The sequence below is a fragment of the Anthonomus grandis genome, chromosome 2, assembly GCF_022605725.1.
Source record: "Anthonomus grandis grandis chromosome 2, icAntGran1.3, whole genome shotgun sequence".
Lineage (NCBI taxonomy): Eukaryota > Metazoa > Arthropoda > Insecta > Coleoptera > Curculionidae > Anthonomus > Anthonomus grandis.
In genome coordinates this window covers 26,312,044-26,335,074 of record NC_065547.1, presented here as the reverse complement: position 1 = coordinate 26,335,074, position 23,031 = coordinate 26,312,044, and the positions used below count along the sequence as shown (strand labels likewise).

At 34.0% G+C, this 23,031-nt stretch overlaps 1 long non-coding RNA gene across 1 annotated transcript; it reads left to right on the top strand.

The window, feature by feature from the left end:
* Positions 1 to 14,372: 14,372 nt before the first annotated feature.
* Positions 14,373 to 15,327, top strand: LOC126750227 (uncharacterized). The gene is made up of 3 exons (XR_007665646.1): positions 14,373 to 14,550; positions 14,937 to 15,033; positions 15,095 to 15,327. It is a non-coding gene; the product is annotated as an uncharacterized LOC126750227 (long non-coding RNA).
* The last annotated feature ends 7,704 nt before the right edge of the window (positions 15,328 to 23,031 follow it).

The window sequence follows — 23,031 nt, the reverse complement described above, 5'->3', positions numbered from 1 at the left end:
CTAACTCGCGTTGACTGTCGCTTAATTGTTGCCAAGTTAAAAACTAACTAAGCGAATAAAACTGAATAAAATGTCACGAAACCCGTCCTTTTTAAAGCCCCATTAAAGAATTTAGAAATATTTAGAATTTTCTTTAATGTTTTTGCCGAAAGAGACCAATAATTTCAGGAAAATACTGAGAGTCAAAGCAAGCAATGTAAAATACAGGGATTTACAACAATATAATCTAAATTGGGGCCAAAATGGAGTTCTCAAACAAGATGAACTACTTAAAAACTAGGCACTATAGAAGCAAATATTAAGCTAAACGTAAGTAGAACCGTAAATAAACCCTACTAATCAATTTTTAACTACAAAATACAAATAAAATAGTAAAAGAACTAGGAGAATAATTTACGTATTTACATTTTCATAATAATATGTTACATGAAGTTGTGTTAAAATTTTGCGTAGAATCGGAAGATCCATAAAAAAAGATACAATTTAATTTAAAAAAAGATAACTTGGACTCTACTACTATTATGATGCCTCCTGTATATGTAGAGGTATCTTCCTAATATAGATCTGAAAGAGATCTATAATTTTTATTTGGAACACTTTTTGATAAAATGGCGCTCACGAATTATTAAAGAGATCCGTGGCCTTTTTAACACGTGACATATAACCTCGAATCAAACATAATACCCAATTATTTATGATAAATAGCAAACAACCCAAGATGGACTCATGAAAAACAGTAAGTAAAATGTCAAGTTTGTCAGAAACTTTGCCCTTGATTATTAATCTTTCAAAAATGAATCTGTTATTCTTCATAGTATTCTCCATATTAACTTTTGGCATGCGCTTGAATTTCCGTAACGCTTTTTTCACTTCAGTTAAGAAACCTCGGTTATTGCTTCAAGTATCAGATATTCTGCACTTGTTCTCCGTACACAGATCACATTTATCGGATTTGGCGCATCTTAAAAAAATCAGGCTTATACAAATACATACAACATTCGTTTTTGAGCTTTTTTTGCTAAATTGGGTGGAATTCAATGTGAACAAATTTTTTTAAAGCTTAATGCTCATACAATATTTGGATGATGCTCATCATTTTAATACCCAAGGATGTATGTATAAGACGTTAATTTCATGATAATGTCAAATAAGGATCTTTCTTTACTGATTCTTCTGCAGCGCCAACTTTCTGCAGGGCCAACTTTCACAAGTTTCGTTACTCATCTAATAGCCATCACGATTAAGCCATGTACCTACTTCTCCCAACTCTTGTTAATCAACCAAAAAGTCAACTTGCTGAAATGACAAATTATTCTGAGGAATGTAGGTATTAAAAACGCCACATTTTCAAACAAAAACATCAATTGACACCTAAAAGACTTAGTGTTACCAAGACTAAAATATTTTTAGCAACCCTAGTAAAATTACGTCACTTAAAGGTTATAACGTTTATTTTTGTAAGATCGTTTGATTTTGTAGGACTGTAGGATTAAAATTATCTCAATTCTTTGTCTGGGTCTCCGTCTACTAATTGACTTATCAACAGTACACCTAAATAAAATACTGAAATATTTAAAAACAATTTTCAAACCGGCAACTTTCATCCGATTGTTTATAACGTAATGAAATTAACATATTTTATTGAATCACATGTCGCACTCGATTTTTCTTTTATGGGGCATAAAAACCATGACTTTCTACCATAATTATGAATAAATTAAAATAACCTGATAATTGTGCAATAATCACTATTGCAAAGCATTTATATAGTTAAATATATAGTGAGTACGAGAGAGAAATGAATTTTATTTTACTCCAGTTCTTAAGGAGAGACGAACATTTTTTTACACTAAAACAGACATTAAAGCTTTCATTAAACCAAGCAAAGAGTCGATAGGAAGTAATTTACCAACCATATCCGTCGTTATTTTTGTTTAAATGACCGTTAAGGGGCTGTTGGAGTAAAAGAACTACAAAACTTCAATTGTTCAGTAATTCTATTTGTTATTAAAGTCAGCGAAATTGTGGGTATTATTATTAATAGCTAAATCACTAGCAGATCGTAATAAACCAGTATCCTTCGGTGCTTTTTTACTCCACGTTTCACCAATTAGCTGCTTTCTCTCTTTCGTCGACAGTGACTTAGACCTTTCGCAGCAGGGGAAAGTATGTCATTAAATAACCTTAACCTTCTCATTCCAATGCAACTTTATTATTAACATGTGCATGCTCGGTTCATGTGTTTTCTTTTGTTAATGATAGTTAAGCAAAATATCCTACAATTTAAATAAGTACGTACATTAAAAGGTTACGTTAGGCGATCGGATAACTTTATATCATCCATAACACCATAAATTCACATATACAATTACAGTACTGTTAAAAAAACAGTAAGAAGCAAACAAATAAATAAAAATAAATATACAGACAACCTAAGAGGAAAAAAATGAAAATCAACTAAGTTCAATCACCTGTGGTGTAAACAATCAAACTTGGTGTATTGATTTTTGAAAAAATAATGACCATAGCTAACCACTAGCAAATACGGGATCTATTTTGTACAATTCGATATACAAATATACCAAAGTGGATGTCAACACAAAAATGTATTTTAAATGCTTATTATTGATATAATATATCAATAATATAATGTCATATATTATAATGGAGCGATGTGGTCAAACATCCGACCCCTATGTGCAAAACGCATACATATATTTTGAGCCAATTTTATTTTAGTTATGTAGTCTCCTGTGAGGTAGCTGTAGTAAACTGAATTACAGTGGTCTAGCTGTGGCAGGATTAAGTATGCTACCAAGAGGTATTTAATATGGTCATCAAGAACCTAGCATTTAAAAGAATCTTCCATTAATAAAAAGGCTCTTCAATTTTATCTAAACAGAGCACAGCTTTTACAAAACATGATGTCAATAATTCATCGCAACATCCATTACAAGACCCAGATTTCTAGCAAATTCAACAGAAGACTGTAAAACTGAACTTAGTGAATTTAGCCCTGATAGTCTCGGACCCCATAATCACGTGTACATTTTTTGTACACGTGATTAGGGAACATTGGGCAATAAACCATGCTCAGAAGACCAGCCAGAAATATTGTCCAGATTAATATTGACACCAGCGAGTCTTTCATAAAAATATTTAAGTTAAAATGATGATAGAAGATGAGTGTTATTAGCATATAAATGGGAAAGAGCATTGATAAATCTGAGATGGTAAGTTGTTAGTACAAAAAAGGGAAAAAGTATAGGAACAAGAATAAGAGCACTGCGGAAGTCCGTGTTAAAGATGTCAAGCTTGTCATAAACTATATTTAATGTCAGACATAGGCCTATCAAGATCGGCAACCTGCCTTCTATGATTTATATATGATAAGAACCAGCTACAAGCTGGATCAGAAAACTTTAAAAATTGTAGCAAAAAAGTACTAGACGGAAGACCCTTGATTCACCAATTTTATAAAAATGCACTAGTAACCCTACTATGTCTCAGACTGAACATTTGACAGTATGTGTCGAGAGTCAACAACATTGTTTATTACGTCGGAAACCAATAATTTAAGCATTTTCTTAAGGATTATCAAGAAACTAATTGGTCGTAATTCATTTAGAATATTAATATGTGTAGTTTTGGGCAGTAAATTTATTAAAGCCGTTTCTACATGATAGGATATTCACCATTCTGTACACATTTATTGAAAATAGTCGCTCATTTTTCAATCACAGGACCCAGAAAATCAATGCTTAACAGAAGGTTATCATAACTAATCTCATCAATACCCGGACATTTTAATTTAATTTGTTAAGATGATTTCTATCTACCTTATTCTGTAACGATTGATAATTTAGAGTTATTTGATGAAGGCAACATATTGTTTGACGAATAATACTTAACCAGTTCCGGGTCCACTGGGATGGCCCTATCACCTATGCTGGCAAAGTTATTGCTAATTCTTGTGACATCTTTAGGGTTATCAAGGAATTTCAATGAAGCCCTAGAATAAACATTTTAACTATTAACCTTTGATCAAATCTTTTTAGAATATTTTTTAACCATTCAATTGAAAAGTCAGGTAAGCCTTTTTAAATTTTTTATTGCAGTTGATATTTTTTTTAAGCAAGTGAGCTGCTTTATACATAAGCTGCTTGTTCAGCATTTCAATAGAGTTGTCAAAAGAGACTTGGGTCATAAACATCAGTACTCATAAAATCATTAAACAGATTTTTATTTAAATTTCTAAAATGTCGATAAGTTATGAGCTTAATTTTATGTACAGCATATATCAATATACTAGTGTTTTTTTTTAAATTTCATATCATTCTCAATATTCGAAGAGCTTGATAAATATGAATTAATTAAAAATACCAAAAGAACGAAAATATGGCTTTTTATGATTGATTTAAAAAATCATTTTTCACGACTGATCTCTAAGAGTATATTTCCAGGCGGCGTAGTCCTGCTCATTTGCTGCTTTTCCGACGTCTAATCCGCTCTCGTGATTGGTCACTTTTAGCATCTTAGAAAAGTACTAAAAAAAAAAACCTCACATCAGAATGAGTTGAAAATTGGTCAAAGTTTTTCTTATTCGATTCCGCTCAGATTCACTATTTTGTTTGGCGATCCGTTATAATTTACATTTTTGATTTGCTATTATTGATTTCCCTCGTCAGCTGTTCAGGCTGGCTTGCATCTTGGTCGGGGGTTTCACGTCGTTGCCAGTTTTACCGATGGTATTTTATTTACAGTTTATTAAATTTTAAGATAACCAGATCGAATATCACAAAACAAAATAGTGAATCTGAGCGGAATCGAATAAGAAACACTTTGACCAATTTTCAACTCATTCTGATGTGAGGTTTTTTTTTTAAGTACTTTTCTAAGATGCTAAAAGTGACCAATCACGAGAGCGGATTAGACGTCGGAAAAGCGGCATATGAGCAGGACTACACCGCCTTATCTCCTATTAGGATATAATCAGACAGGTGACCCAATGTGCCCATAGCCCTTAGTTGCCTATAACTACAATAATAAGGAAGCCTGGATAGAATACTCGCAAACAGTGCAGCTCATCCCAACAGTTCAGATGTTCCAAATCAATAATTTAATCAAAAAAAGTTTAGTCGACAGTACTACAAGATCGGCCATTAGCAATATAAGCACACAGTACATCTCCACGCAACAAGCAGTGTTTATAAAATGGCTGATAACGTGGAAAAGTTATCATGCTATCCGCTAATCTATCAATCTGCGATACTTATTGGAATAAACCAATTCTCTAACACCACTAAAGGCAGGAATAAGAGACCGAATATTAACATGAGAAATACTAAAATGCTGCGACTTAATATTAGCCAGCATATGTCTTGATATCTATACATTTTTATCTTTTATGTTGCTAATGTCGGGGTACGTACAAGAAGAAAAGGACTTCGAGGAGAGGAAGTATGAATACGGTAAAGATATGACCTAAGCATGGAATAATTATGTTGTTATAATTACTTAATAAGCTTGGCAAGAAAACGTGTCATCAACATCCAAACTAGCATTAAGTCGCGCAGAAGAGCCATGTTGCAACCTACTGATAAAAAAATAGTGGCATTGGTGTTGATAAAAGTTAAACTTTTACTAGAGCTACAGTGGTTCATTATTCTACAAACCAATTCACCAACAAAATTCGGGTTATTAAAATAACATTGTGGCGAATATACATAAAACATTACTTTTCTCCAAATCTGATTGGCTGCAGAATCTGTCTTGTCAGGAGTGAACGGATGACAAGTGACGGTAGACTGGAGTTCTCTCTTCATTTTAATTTGTGTTTTAAGACAGTTTTCTCAGTGCTCAAAACCTGAATGGTTATGGTTTCTCCGCCTCGAAGCACAGTTCCGACAAGCCAGAATCACCAACGGACAACTGTAAGTTCGACCACATAGTAGCTATAAGTTGATAATATGTTAATAATAATAAGTATAATAAGTTATAGTATTAATATTAAAGTCCTCCTAAAGGTGTCTGACCAAACTCAGGAACTAGGTTAGTGCCCGCTCCAAAAAGGTGAGTCAAGAACCCCGACCAGCCCAAGCTACCGACGGCGATGAATCACACCCTAACACGTGCTACCACCGTCGCAGGTTTGAGACCTAGACAAAGAAGTACAGACCTCTATGTACTTTCCCAAAAAACGATCAGAGGGCGCAGTAATGGCCTTGACGGCTGCCCCCCATATACCACGTACACTACGAAGCCCTTCAACTCCAGTTCCTTATCGACACCGGAGCCTATATAAGTGTGTTGCCACGTAAAATCTGCACTGCTATTCAACTCAGCATCGTGTGTCTGTACTCCGTCCCTGTATCAAATGCCTCCCACCAACCTCAATCCGAGGACCCTGGACAAGTCCAGCACTATATTGAAACTCAGGGCCCTCCGGTGTTCTCTAAACCTCGTAGACTCCCGCCGGACCGTCTACCAAGCTGTCCTAGCGGAGTTCGACGACTGTTTGAAAGCGGATATTATCCAGCCCATAAATTCTTCATGGGCCAGTCCACTATACATGATCCAAAAATCCAACGGACAGTCGCTGGCATACCTGTGTGGACTTCTGCCGCCTCGACGCCAATACCAAACCCGTCCTGGGTAGCGGTCGGGTTTGAAAATGGCTGCAGAAGATCGGAAACAACCAGCGCTTATCTGTCTTGTCAGAAGTGGATGGATGTCAAGTGATAGTAGACAGGAGTTCTCCTGCTCATTCCGATCGACGACGCGTGTCGAACATTATTCATGTTCTTTTGTGATTTAATGTGATTTAAGGTAGATTTTAAATGCGATTTAGTTGTTTAAGGATATAAATTAAGTTCTTAAATATAAGTGTGTCTTATTTGCTGACCGGAACAGCTACAACATATGACATTTTACCAGGAGTAAACGTTGTTTAGCGTAAAAGCATACTGACTTACAATCGAACTTTGTTAAGTTTTCATTTAATTTTCATTTAATTTTCATTTAGTTTATTTAGTTCATATTAATTCATGTCCTTTTCTCACTCGGTATTTTTCTTTAGTTAAATTTAACGCCTTTGGTTGACTCACCTTGTTAAGGAAGTATTTCATTTGTTTAAATAATTTATTTTTTTTCTTGAATTTCAACTCCTCGTTTTGAGGCCTTAAACAGTGCGCGATTCATTCGAGCTCTAATTGTCAAACAGTTTAGAGTCGCGACTCAACATCGAAAAATCGCTAGCGTGAAAGTGTAGATAATTCGTAAATCTCGGTCACCGATAATAAAAGGTAAGGTCCCACAACAGCGTTTTCCAAGTTTTTAGTTAATCTCATCAAGTGTTTACAGTCCACTAAATTACTTTTTTTTTCCTTTTTTTTTTCATCGTGAGTTAACTAACTTTTTAATTTTATTTTTTATTTGAACTCAGCGCAATTAATCTCAATTTTCTTAACAAGAATTTATGAATTATCGTTTAAATCAACACAGGTCGTTTTTCAAGTTGAATTCTTTTGCAGGATTATATCTAAAAGTAAACAGTGTACATATTTTTTTCCAACAGGTTTTATTTTTATATTGGTTTTAACAGGATGTCACAAGTACATTCATTGGAGTTTTTTAATTGTTGCTTGTATTGTATACGCAACATCATTCTCGTTTTCTTATAGTCGGTCTAAAGTCGGTCTTGAGACTCCGTTTCTTGCCTTGAAATTTTCTTCTGAATTCATTTAATTTCTTCTGTTTTCCTCGTTTTTTTTTCGGATATAGTAGGATGTCCGATAAACTGAAAAGAGCCAAAGTTCTTAGACAAACTGAATTTAATCGTCTATCGGATATTCTTAATATATCGAGAAGTGCTAAAGAAGACACTTCCCAACACATAATTTTTAAATTGAGTTATGATATTTTGGAATCAATTAGAACTGAGTTTTTCAAGCAGCATAACGTGGTCATTAGTTGCATTCTAGATGATGAAGATCAATTCACCGAACAAGACGCGGTACGAAGCTCATTTGAAAAAGATTTTTGGTATATTAAATCGATTTATTTTGAGCTGTTTGGAGAATCATTGACTACAAATATTTCGTCTTTATCGTCTAGTAATCAGTCCCATGTAACACTGCCAAAATTAGAGATTCCATCCTTTTCTGGAAATATTACACAGTTTGCCACTTTTAAAGATATGTTTGATGCTTTGATTCATAATAACAGTACTTTGCGTAACATAGAAAAATTTAATTATCTTTTGAGTTTCTTACGTGGTCAGCCTCTGACCTTGATTCAGAAGTTACCGATGACAGATGTTAATTACACAACCGCTTATGAAATGCTAGTTAAGCGATATGAAAACCCCCGTTTAGTTGCGGCCACACACTGGGCAGCTATCGAAAATACCCCCAAACTCACAACTGAGAATCCTGCCGAGTTAAGACAACTTTTGGATACATTTTCTGATAATCTTGCTGCATTAGGAAATCTTAACTTTCCTGTAGCTTCATGGGATTTCATTTTGGTTCAGATGTTGCTTAAACGCTTACATGTTTCTATTGCTACTGAATTAGAATTGCAATATGATTCACATACTACTCCATCATTTCAACAGCTTACAACCTATCTACATGAGCGTTGTGCCGCTCTCGACAATGTTTGCTCAGCCCTTCATGAAAAAGATAAAAAATCACTTAAGAGAGAGGATCGCTTCTCAAATTCCAAGGTTGCTCTGCTAGGCACTGAGCAATCTAAAACTAGCAGTTGTGCTATTTGTAAAACAGCACATTCTGTTTATCGTTGTCCTATCTTTTTAACAAAAACTCCTAATGATAGATACCAACTTGTAAAATCGTTGAAAATGTGTTTAAATTGCCTAAGTAGTAGTCATTCTGTCAAAGAATGTAAATCGCCGCATGTTTGTCATAAATGTAGACAAAAACATCATACCTTACTTGATTTTGAGAGAAATTATTTTTCTGGTAGTAGCAGCAGTACTACAACTCCCGCACTCTCATCAACCGGCTCCATCCACAATGATCAACCATCTAGCTCTCAGGCGGACTCCAGGTCTACCAATTCTTCGCATCTGGTAGCGAGTAGCCTTAACAATTATAATTCTAGTAATGTGCTGCTTTCTACGGCTCTTATAGATATGTTAGATGGGTCAGGAACATTTCAAAAAATTAGAATATTGCTTCTGGCTCGCAACTTCACTTTATTTCACAAAATTGTGTTAAACGTCTTGGACTTACTTCCTATAAGACGCCTTGCTCCGTTCAAGGTATTGGAGAAGCTCATGTACAAAACTGTGCAAGAAGTGTATTTACCAAGATTCGACCTTGTAATAAATTCACTCAGAATTTTGATTTGGAAGCTGCAGTTCTTCCAAAAATTTGCGGGCTATTACCTAGTCATCCTATTTCTACCGCAAACTGGCCTCATTTACGCAGCGCGTCCTTGGCTGACCCTTTCTATGATACTCCTAGCTCTATTGATGTATTAATAGGTGCTCCATTGTTTCCCTATATTTTACTGGAGGGTAGACTTACCGGTGACTATAATGAGCCAGTGGGAATTAACACTGTTTTTGGTTTTATATTGATGGGTAAAACGGTTTCCAACTCTTCACCTATTGCTACACAATCGCTTCTCTGTTATCAGGCATCAGTTAATGATACTATGCAGAAGTTTTGGGAAGTTGAAGAAGTACCACATGTCAAAGTTTTATCTCCCGAGGGCGAGAAATGTGAAAATATTTTCCGTAAAACTACGTATCGCAATCGGGATGGCCGATTTGTGGTTTCCTTGCCCTTTCGAGGTGATGAGCCTATTTTTTATGGAAGTAGAGAATTAGCTCTTCGCAATTTCTTATCGTTAGAACGCAGGTTACAGCAAAATCCGAAGCTTTATGCAGATTATGCTGCTTTTATAAAGGAATATTTAGATCAGAACCATATGGAATTAGTATCTTCAGATGTAATCCCAAAAAAATCGTTCTATATTCCACATCACTGTGTTTTAAAGGATTCAAGTCCCACTACTAAGCTTCGTGTCTTATTCAATGCCTCTGCCAAACCATCAGATGGTATGTCACTTAATGATCATCTTCTGTCTGGCCCGAAATTGCAAGCTGACATTTTTGCGTTGCTTCTTAGTTTTAGAATTCATCGCTTTGTTTTCCTAGCGGATATTCGTCAAATGTTTCGGCAAATTATCGTTAACCCTGCCCACACTGATTATCAGAGAATTGTTTGGCGCTTTTCTAAAGATCAACCTATAGCTGATTACCGCCTTCTCACGGTAACGTATGGACTAACATGCGCGCCTTATTTGGCTATCAAGTCATTGTTTGTTCTGGCTGAAGAGGAAAAGGATAATTTTCCTGAATCCTCGCAAATTATTTTAAATTCATGCTATGTTGATGATCTAACTGGAGGTTCATCAACAATTGAAGATTCTAGAAAACTTCAAAAGGACTTAGTACTGATGCTGCAGAAAGGAGGGTTCGAACTTCGAAAGTGGTGTAGCAATGATCCTCGCTTGCTAGCTGATTTACCCCCTTCTTATTTGTATAATGAGGACATTTCTCCGAATTTTGATTCAGAAAGTCCGCTAAAAGTTTTAGGTCTTTATTGGAACCATTCCTCTGACGTGTTTCAATTTTTCGTTAACTCTGTGGATAGGGGTTGCACTAAACGCCTATTGTTATCTAATTTGGCAAAAATTTTTGACCCACTGGGCTTTCTTTCACCTTTAACGTTTCTCGTCAAGTTTTTAATTCAGTGTTTGTGGAATTTAAAGTTGGATTGGGATGCAACGCCTCCAAATGATATTCTTAATCTTTGGAAACAATATGTTTCATTTTTTCGAGATATTTCAACCCTTTCTAGCCTCAAAATTCCTCGCCTACTATTTCCTTATTCTCCTGTTGAAACTTTGGAACTACATGGTTTCTGTGATAGCTCCGAAAAGGGTTATTGTGCCGTTATTTACTTTTGTAGTTTACTACCTAACGGTCAGGCAACCACTCGTTTTAGTTGTGCAAAATCAAAAGTTGCACCACTAAAGACACTTTCTATACCACGTCTAGAACTTTGTGCGGCCGTGCTATTGTCTCGTTTGCTATCACATGTTTACGATATTTATAAAACATCTTTTGTTATCAATAAAATATACGCCTGGAGTGATTCTACAATAGCACTTTCTTGGATTAAAGGCTCTCCGCATCGGTGGAGTACTTTTGTTAGCAACCGCGTTTCTTTTATCCAAGAAAGATTACCTTTATCTTGTTGGCATCATGTTTCATCTGAGAATAATCCAGCCGACCTCGGTTCTAGAGGTTTGCTCCCTATGGAATTATGTAATAGTTCGCTTTGGTGGGCGGGTCCTTGTTTTTTAATTAGCTCAACTCGCAACTGGATCCCATTCATAAACACTCCTTCAACTTCACATGATTTACCTGAAGAAAAGAAAACATGTCTCTCAATTTTTTCTTCTAAGTTTTCTTTTAATATATTCTTCGCTATAAGCATAATATTTCATTGCCCTGCAAAAAATATGAGGGTAACCTTCCTTTGGTAGAACTCCACAATGCATTAATGCTTTTGGTTAGACATGTTCAGTCGCAAACCTTTTCTTCGGATATAATGTTAATTCAAGGAAATAAAATACCTTCGAAAGCGTTTAGAAAATTGAATGTTTTCCTAGATAGTGCTGGGATACTACGTGTCGGTAGTAGATTAAAACATTCTTTAAGTTTTAACAATAACTATCCCGCTCTCCTACCCAGTAATCACGAGTTTACAAGGCTTGTAGTTACTTTTTTTCATTTAAAGTATTTTCACGCTGGTGTGCAGAGTGTTTAGTTTCTTATTACACAGCAATTTTTGATATTGTAATCTAAAGCCGTTATTCGTCGTATTCTTGGTAAATGTGTTAGATGCTTTAGATGTAGGCCTCAGTCAATTCAACCTCCTATGGGTGATTTGCCTGCATCCCGCGTATCACAGGTAAAACCTTTTCTTCATACCGGCGTTGATTATGCTGGTCCATTCAATGTCATGATGTCTCGTTACCGCGGCTGTCGTACCAGTAAGGCCTATTTATGTTTGTTTGTTTGCTTTGCGACTAAAGCTTTGCATTTAGAATTGGTATCCCTCTGCGCCCCACTTTGGAGGATTGTGGGAGGCCGGAGTGAAATCTGTAAAAACTCATTTATACAGAGTTATTGGTATGCAGTGTTTGACCTATGAGGAGCTAAATACTGTATTGGTTCAGATTGAAGCCTTTCTTAACTCGCGACCTCTTACACCCTTTAGTAATGATCCCAATGATATGACTGCTCTAACCCCGGGTCATTTCCTGACCCTGGAACCTCTGAGTGTTCTTCCTGAATTGGATGTCACCTCACTTCCCGTTCGTCAATTGGATCGTTGGCAAATGCTTCAAAAAATGCACCAAGATTTTTGGCGTCGTTGGTCTGGTGAGTACTTGCATACGTTGCACCAACATGCTAAGTGGCATAAATCCAGTGGTAATCTTTCACCAGGAACTTTAGTTTTAATTCGCAATGGTGTGGCCCCTCCTCTGCATTGGTCAATGAGCCGCATAACTGAGGTACATCCAGGTTTAGATGGAATAGTGAGAGTTGTTACTGTTCGCACTAGTAATGGGACTTTAAAGCGACCTGTGGTGAAGCTCTGTCCTTTGCCACTTTCGAAGGACTGAAAAATGCAATACATTTTGGTGGGCGGTATGTTAAGTTTTCATTTAATTTTCATTTAGTTTATTTAGTTCATATTAATTCATGTTCTTTTATCACTCGGTATTTTTCTTTAGTTAAATTTAATGCCTTTGGTTGACTCACCTTGTTAAGGAAGTATTTCATTTGTTTAAATAATTTATTTTTTTTCTTGAATTTCAACTCCTCCTTTTGAGGCCTTAAACAGTGCGCGATTCATTCGAGCTCTAATCATCAAACAGTTTAGAGTCGCGACTCAACACCGAAAAATCGCTAGCGTGAAAGTGTAGATAATTCGTAAATCTCGGCCACCGATAATAAAAGGTAAGGTCTCACAACAGCGTTTTCCAAGTTTTCAGTTAATCTCATCAAGTGTTTACAGTCCACTAAATTACTTTTTTTTCCCTTTTTTTTTCATCGTGAGTTAACTAACTTTTTAATTTTATTTTTTATTTGAACTCAGCGCAATTAATCAACAAACTTATATATATATTTATTATAACTTTTAAGTTGTATCTATAATTTGGATTGTGTATTTGTAAAAATTTCCGTAATATTGTATTGATTTCTTTCTTATGTCTTAGAAATGGCATTGATAATAAAATTATGTTTGTTGTCGCCGAATAACTGTCAAGGTATGAGTTCAAATCACCAAAAAAAAAAAGCCACTCCAATAGCTTTACTAAATATCTCTTGACATAAATAAATACCAATATACTGCTGCCTTTTTACTTTTGTGGATTATTTATTAAAATAATAGGCTTTAAATTCTGAATATTTACTAGTTTAAAATAAATAACAAAACAAATTATAGCCGAATAATACAAATCTACAAATCCTTCTTTACGCTGTTGTCAGCATACGGCACAATAAAGCTAAAGCGGATTTCTGAAGCTGAAGCTTGTCACGAGATGGCTCTATGGAGTTGGCTGTTGACCAGCCATTAGACGATCAAGCTTATCTTCTTATTTTTTGCATTTAGTGGGTGAACGTACGTTTTTTCTCAATGTGTAGTAAACCAGCTTTGTGGCCGATGTTTACTTTCTACTTAAGAATAAAATTCTTTGATAGTGTGTTGTATTTGAAATCACTGTTAATGATGAGTAGGGATTATGTCCTGGAATTGTAATCTAGCAGATTCGATTATTGACTACCTTGGTTTTTTTTCTGAAGTAAAGTCGGCCAAATTTTAAGGTAGCATATAATTTATTCCTTTTGTTCTTTAAGATCTTTTTATTGTCGATTTTTTTCTGAAACTATACATATGTTTCACTCTACATGGTCTAAAGCTAAAATGCAATAACCGAATTTCAAATTTTATTAGTCGCGTAGGAGGTTCGCAAAAAGCGTAAATTTTGAGAGTAAAGTACCTTCATTTTTGAAAATAACATATAATATGATAAATAAACTTGTTTAGAACTAAAGACTACATTCAAATATTCAATTATATCTTTACAATGACAATGTAAATATAGATGCTAACAATGTGAACTAATTACATAAAATCTAGGATGCACTGACAAGAAAGTGACAAGACATCACTTGTTTGTAGAAAAAAATGTATGACAGTAACCTTAAAAAAATTAGTTGTATTTAGTATTTGATAGAAAGTATTTATAAAATTTAGTTGAAATGTCAGCAACATTAAGCACTGAAGATAAAATTAAAATTGTGTTAATTGTGTGATAATTATAAAATGTGTCAAGAAGCTGCAGAAATTTTTAATAACTAACACCCAGAGAAAAGTCTTTACCATGGCAGAATAAGGAAAATATTTAACAAGTTCAAGACTTGAATTTGGAGATGTAAGTAATCAATTTACCATTAAATGCCAACCATGAGTTGTTAATGACAATATCAAATTTTAAAAAAGAACAGGTTTCATTCATGCAAGCTCCAATTTATTCATAAGTTAAGACAGGAGAGCATGTAGACGCTTGGAATTCTGCTGTGATACCCAAGGAATATTAGAAAATAATACATTTATGGGAAGATATTTTTTCGACATTTTCATCAAAATAAGCAATCTCATTCAAAATCTCAGTTGGTGAAATGATACTAATACAAATTTGAAAATTATTACTCGCGACAGTATTCAAAACAAATATGTGGTGTGAAATTTACAGAAATAAAATAATCCAACCTTTTATATATGAACCTTTGAATGCAAACCGTTATTTACTCTTTTTAGAAAATGAATTAAAGGATTTCTTGACAAGGTTCCCCTGCTTTAACGTCAACATAAATTATTCCAACAGGATGGTATTCCATGCCGCAGTATGCTAAATGTAAGGCAATACTTTAAAAGTTGTTTTAATAGAAGTACATTACCTTTTGGAATTTTTTTAGTCACCTCGCTCTCCAGAATTAACGCCACTCGATTTTTGTATGCAGTTTTTTGAAAACAAATAGCATATCTTCAAAGGCCACTTACAGATGTTGCTCATTTAGAAAGAATTATTACAGATTCATCTACACTCTAAAATTACTACAACATACTTAAAATTATTACAACAGTTAATTATTAGGGTATTATTCATTTAAATGCATCTGTAAAGTATAACAATAAGATTGACATTAAGTAATTGAAAGGTTAGAGAAATATGACTAAAGAAGACGCAAAATGAAGCAGGGAATCAAAATATTTAGAAATATATAGGATGTTCTATTTAAAAAATCAAATCTATATAAGCGGCAATGCTGAAGTGTTTTAAAAAAATATTTTTTTGAAAATATTTTAGACCGATAGAGCATTGCCTGTTACCATACCGTTAAAGACCATCGGTCGTCAATCACCCTGTATATACAGGATGTCCCAAAAATTTACCGATGAACTTGAAGGGGTGATAGGGGACAAAAACTGTTTTTCGTGCTATTAGTTTGTGCATTCACTCTATCGCTATTTACAGTGCAGAAAATATTTCTTTATCATGAATATTCCGAACATTCCCAGCTTAGGATCGTCAGAAACTTTTTGTTTCTGACCATCGTTTCTCTTCGAACGTCAGAATTTTTTGGGATTAATTGACATTTGTCGCAGTTGATATTTTAATCAACTTGAATTAATTTAAGATTTGCGTTAAAATGACAAATAATTTATCATTTAAAAAACTTGCCGATTTGCATCTGGCTTATGGTGCAGCTCTGTGCAATGGAAGAGCAGTTCGCTTGTATGAAGAGAGATATGCAAATGGTAGACAACCCGATTATACAACCTTTTTTATCCATTCGCCGTCTCCTTGGAGAGACTGGAACAGTAAGACATCCTGGTGGAGCTGGTTGCTCAAGAACAGGTCGTATAGTTCAGGTTGAAGAAGAAGTATTACACCGTGTGGAAGATAATCAATCTACAAATGTTCGTGCAATTGCACACCAGAGAGGATCAACTAGGAATTCGGTTCATCGAGTCCTCCAGGAACAACTTTTGTACCCTTTTCATTTATAACGGGTACCAGCTTTAAATCTTGAAGATTGTCCACACCAGTTGGCTTTTTGTCAATGGTTTTTGAATCGTAACGAGCCTGATTTTAAAAGAATGTTGTTTTGAGATGAGGCATGTTTTACGCGCGATGGTTAAATCAAGACCAGAAACAACCATATTTAGCATGATAAAAATCGGCACGCTGCCTGTGGCCCCTAGAAGATACCAACAATAATTTTCTGTAAACATCTGGGCTGGTATTTTTGGAGAGAACATAATTGTTTACTTGTTGCCTGCCCGTCTAAGTGCATATATTTACCTCCATTTTCTACAAAATATTTTGCCTCGATTATTGCAAAATATCCCTATAAAGCTTACAAATAACATATGGTTTTAACATAACAGGGCACCTTCACCTTTTGGTGCAAATGTGCGCCGGGATTTAGATCAGCGATTTCCCCAACGATGAATCGGAAGAGGAGGTCCCGTCGCCTGGCCGCCGTTCTCGTGATCTCTAGATTTTCTTCTTTGGGTTTATCTAAAAAGTTTGATATACAAAAGACCTGTTCCTTATGAGGAAGATCTGCTAGTAACAATAATGCCCAGTTTTACCCATGTAGAAGCTATTTTGCCGGAATTTTCCAAAAAGTTCGCGACTCAATGACCCAACGGTGCAATCTTTGTGTTGAGGCAAACGGTCGGCATTTTGAGCAACTATTGTAAATAATAATTCATTTGTTAATCAACAAAATAATGATAAGACTGCACTGCAAACAGCGATTCAGTTCATGAGTAAAATAAAAGTACCAAAAACAGTTTTTTTGCTCTAGAGCCCAAACGGCTCATTTATGGACATATTATGTTTACTCGACAAAACATATTTGGTTTGACGTGCCCTACCAACCCTTGAAGTTTGGCGGTATATTTTTTGATACCCGATACATACAGTGTGATTTACAACCGATGGTACTTTAGAGGTATATAGAAAACGGAAAGTAGCATTTTTCTAAAAATTTGGTAGCCATAGTAACTCTAAATGTATCTTAAGCGGTTTTCGAGAAAAAGAAATTCCGTGTTTTTTGCTAAAAACCAAGAGATAACTAACTGTTTATTTCTCAGCTATTTAAGTTTCTAAAAAGCTTAAATTTCAAACATCACTAATCTATCTTGACTATCTATCGAGACTATCTTGATTAACATTCTATAGCCCGATTCAATCAGCACTGTACAGGGTCGTCGAAAATTAAATTTAAATCTTTCATATACTAAAATAGTGAAAATTATAATTGTTTTTAAACGGAACACCTTATATTTTATTTTATATTCTAATAGACGGTTAAAATACCCTTAATTTAATATAACATATTCCTATACCTTACCTACCTAAAAATAAATACTTATTTTTATGAAATTTGCTAATTTTAAACATTTTTATTTTGTCAATTACCTAGTTAGCTATGCAAGTATCACAATGGTTCAATAAATAAGTTGTCAAGTAATTAATAAATAAGTTTTTATTTTAGTTAGTTGTTATTTTTTCTGTTTTTCAAAAAATATACCGGGTTTTGAAAAAATATTATTTTTGGAGATGGTTTCCCTTTTTCAAAATTTTGAAATTTTTTGAAGGAATCTATTTTTTATGTCACAAATTTACAAAATGTCCATAATTCAAAAAACAGTAAAAATTAAATTTCAAAAATGTCTATACAAATTACTGGAATAATTTAACTATAAATTTCTTTTAGTGTTTTTCAAAAATATACTTTTTCCGAAAATATACTATTACCTTATTACTGAATGATTGGAGACCTAATATTCTTTTATTAAGTGAAACTCATGTGTCAGAAGAAGGAGAACCTTTTGAACTTATGATAGAGGGGTACAAAATAGAGCAATGTACCACAGATAATAATAGAACTGGCGGAGTATTGGCTCTTATAAGGAGTGATATTAAATACAGAGTTAAAACTGCACAATGCATTAACAATTATGTGTGGTTGTTGTCTTTGGAGATTTCTTCAGGCAGTAATAAACTGTTATGTGGTGTTGTATATCACCCACCGCAAAAAAATGACGCAGATTTCATTAAATTTTTTAATGAATACCTGGACCGGATTAGCGAATTTAATGGGACAATTATTATCACAGGTGACTTTAACTTTGACTTGCTTAAGTACTCCTATTATGCAAATAAAATAAAAAACGACATATATTCCTACGGTTTTACACAAATTGTTAAAACACCCACCAGGATCACAAATAGAAGCCAGACACTAATTGACTACATTATCACAAATGACAAACATCTTCAGCATAAGGTACACTTAACTCCAAAAATTAGTGACCACTTGATTTTGACTGTAACGGATGGCTACCAACGACAGAAAAATGTTGATGTAACCACATACAAGAGAACCATGCGTAATTATAATAGTGCTATTTTACAACAAGATTTATTACAAACAACTTGGAACAACAATATTTCCAACGTAAATTTACTGGCAGATTCTTTTGTCACGGATATTTGTACAATTCTAAATAAAATGTGTCCCGTGGTAAAAAATGTCATTAAACAAAAATATGTAGATAAGAAGTGGATTACGCACGATATTAGAGTTATGATGTGCGAAAGAGGCGTTTTATATAAAAGAGCTGTTTTTAGTAAAACTGAAGCTACTTGGAATGCATATAAAAAGGAAACGAAATGACATAGTCAATAAAATCCGACAAAAGAAGGAAAAATATTTTGCAGAGGCCATTGACCAAAATAGAAATAACCCAAAGGAGCTATGGAAACATCTTAAAACTATCCTACCAGGAAAAAGTCAATTGTTACCCAGCGAAATTATTTTTGATACAGAAGTAGTAACCAATGAAAAAAATATAGCACAAAAATTTAACCATTGTTTTGTTGACAGTGTTGACGTAATTGTTCAAAACATACCGCAGCCCAACATAACTCAGATAAACCCCGAGATTTCAACAGCTAATAATTTCTTTACAGATTTTAAAAGAATATCTATGGCCAAGATGAAGGAAATTCTTAAAAATTTAAAAAACGTCGGGGGTGGTGAAAGTGGAATAACTAAACAAGTTCTATCTGATGCATTTTATGTTATTGGTGACCGACTTTTGCACATTGTCAATACATCACTGAGTAGTGGTGTTTTCCCGGAGTCATGGAAAGTGTCAACTGTCATTCCAGTTCCCAAAGTGCAAAACACAAAAAAACATAGTGAATTTCGACCTATTAACACAGTTCCGATCTACGAAAAGCTACTAGAAATGTGCGTTAAAGACCAATTAGTGCAGTTTTGTGACAAAAACCAAATAATAGTGCCCAACCAATCAGGTTTTCGTGAAAATCACTCTTGCGAGTCTGCAGTTGTAAATATTTGTGATGAATTTCTTAAAGCTATAGATTCTGACAACTACGTTTTGGCTATGTCTCTGGACTTTAAAAGAGCCTTCGAGACCATAAATAGGGATATTTTGTTAAAAAAATTAAAAAGCATAGGTGTAAAACACAATGCTCTAAAATGGTTTAAGTCTTATTTGTCCAACAGAGTTCAAAAAGTTAAATATAATAATTTTTTATCTGAATATCTAATAGTTAATTACGGCGTACCACAGGGAACAGTATTGGGCCCATTACTGTTTCTGTTGTACATAAATGACATAGTAAGAATAACAAAAAAATGTTCTATAGTTTTATTTGCAGACGATACCATGTTATATATTATTGGTAAAAACTTAAAACAAATTATAGAGGACATATCTTTCTCTCTATCTATCGGACATCTATTTTGCTGGCTTTGTAAAAACAAATTAAGTTTAAATACCACTAAATCTAAATTCTGCATATTTGCAAAAAAATCTAAAACAAGTTCACTAGATGTCCAAAGCATTGCTATAATAATAAACGGTAAAAGATTGATGTACGACGAAAATATTAAGTACTTGGGAACAATTCTGGACTCAAATTTAAATTTTCATTCACACGCTGATTACATTATGAGGAAGTTTTCAAAAAAGGTCGGATTTATAAACAGTCTTTAATACAGTCTTTAAACTTTCTTTATACAATACCATTGCACTTCCTCATATAAAATTTTGTTCAACATTATTATATAATTTGCCTCAGTATAAAATCAACCAAATTGAGAAAATTCAAAATCGAGCCATGAGAACGATTTTAAAATGCAACAGATACACACCTATTAAAATTATGTTAATTGTTTTAGATATGTTATCTGTTCAACAAAGGATTGCTTTTAATGTTAATTTTTTTATATTTAAATTAAAACAAGGTCTTTTGCCAAAATATTCAACTGATAAATTATCAATTTTTCGAGATGTCCATAATTATAACACAAGAAACTGTACTGATTTTATTTTAGTTAATAGATGTAATACCAACCATATGCTAAATTCTATTCTTTGCAAAGGCTTTAGTGATTTTAATAAATTACCAAATGATATAAAAGTTCGTAATAGTGTTAACCTCTTCAAAAGGCTACTAAGGGAATACGTCTTAACAAAATATTAATGTTAGTATAATCACAAAAATTTAATTTTTCCCGATTAAGACAGATTTTTATTTTATTTTTTGTTTTATTTTTTATTTTCTGTAAATAGGTAATATGTAAATGATTATTTTTGTATTCTTAATTATACTGTAAAATGGTCTTTAATTTTAAATATTTAGTTTGTATGCATCCATATCTAGATCATGGTCTGACGCACTAGGGTGGTGTGTTTCTATGTTGCCGGGATGTCGTCATTGTCCTGATGACCCGGACAAAACGTGCAGTCATGGAAACAGCGTGGGACCGCACTATTTTGGCTGAGTCAACAAGGCCGCAACCCGACCCGAGCGCAACCAAATCAAAACATCAAACATCGATTGTAGAATTACGTGTGTATGTGTATGGATGTAAATTAAACTTATTGAAATAGATGTATTTAATAGTCAACAAATATGACTCAATATATTTCTATTATTGGAGAGGTTTATGATGTTTATATTTAGTTTAAGCCAATATCCACATCATCATCTTTCTTTATGAAAACAGAAAGCAACTGTAATATAAATGCGTTTGTATAATAACTGAAGTAGTGTTTTTACTAATACAAAGACCGATTCATTAGGTCCGTATTAGTCTGTATTAAAAGGGATATATTTAAGATTCATTCCTTTTTCGACTTTTGCTTCATTCGCTGCTTAAGTAATAAAAATAAAAGAATAGTTATTATAATTTGTGTTTTTGTTCTACCCATATTCTTAATAGGTTATGGGCCCAGAACGTTTGTTTGAATAAATTCGGTACGCGATAAAAAATTATAAACTTTCAAAGTGTAAATAAACTTCAGTGTTGTTAGTGCAAAAAAAAAATAGTGACATTGGAAAACAATAAAAAGGTGCGACGTAATATTACTTCGTTTAATGGAACTAATTATTCAATATGGAAGTTCCGCATAAAAGCTCTTATTGCCGAAGAGGGTGCATCACAAGTGTTACAAGAAAATCCACCTATTGACTTACCTGTCAACTGGCAACAATTGGAATTAATTGGTAAGGGTTGTATTATTGAATATTTAAGCGATGTAATGGTGGGCATGATTACCGAGGAGGACACTCCTCGTGCAATTTTACAAAAGCTGGACACCATTTATGAAAGAAAAAGTTTGGCCACCCAGCTTGCTGTTCAAAAGAAATTGCTAAGTTTTAAATTCAAGCAAGATACACCTTTAATCGAACATTTCATCAAGTTTGATGAAATGATTATTGAATTAACATCCGCAGGAGCTGTATTAAGCGAAATGAGTAGAGTAGCCCACTTACTCTTAACTCTGCCACCTTCATATGATGGGATAGTGACTGCGATTGAAACTTTGTGGGAAGACACCATCAATTTAGGTTTTGTAAAAACACGTTTATTAGATCAGGAAACAAAATTGCAGCAGGAAAGTGCAGACACGACTAGCAAAGTTTTGCATGTCCAGGTAACAGATCCAAAAATAGCAAGGCCGTTTAAGAACCAAAAATTCCACTCTTTTAAAGGCAAAAATAAATTTGTCAATAAACGGAATTTTAAAACAAAATCAAAGTATAATAACAATAGTAACAGCTACCCGAAGAAGAGATATACTTTTACAAGGTGCGACTATTGTGGTAGGACAAATCACCTTAAATCAAACTGTTTCTACTACAAACGAGAACAGGAATACAGGACATTACATACGATTCAAACCAATAAGGATGAATCAAGTTTTGCATTTATGATGTCTAGTAGCAATTTGCCAAAACCTGCTAACCATCAAAGCAATAATACTATTAAGTTTCTTCTGGATTCTGGAGCCACCGATCACATTATAAATCGGCACCAATATTTTACCCATTCTACGGAATTAACAAAACCCGTGGACATATCAGTTGCGAAAAACAATACTGCTGTAAAGGCTTATCAAAGAGGAGAAATCAATATTATTACCAACTTGGGTGTCCATGGAAAGTTGGAAAATGTGTTATTCACTCCCGAAGTTCCATACAACCTACTCTCGGTAAGACGCATGCAAGAGGCAGGTATGGATGTACTTTTTACATCAAATGGAGAAGTGACGATAAGCCATGAAAGTAAAACTGATAATAATGGTATAACTGGTAAGGTGATTAATAATTTAATACCAATAATTTTTAAAATAAATAAAAGTCTGATTCAAAATATTGCAAATCAAATAAATGTGCATGAAACCAAAGCGCCATATGATAATTATATATTGTGGCATGAGCGCTTAGGTCATATAAGTAAGAATAAATTTTTAGAACTAAAAAGGCAGAAATATTATGAAAAATTAAATAATG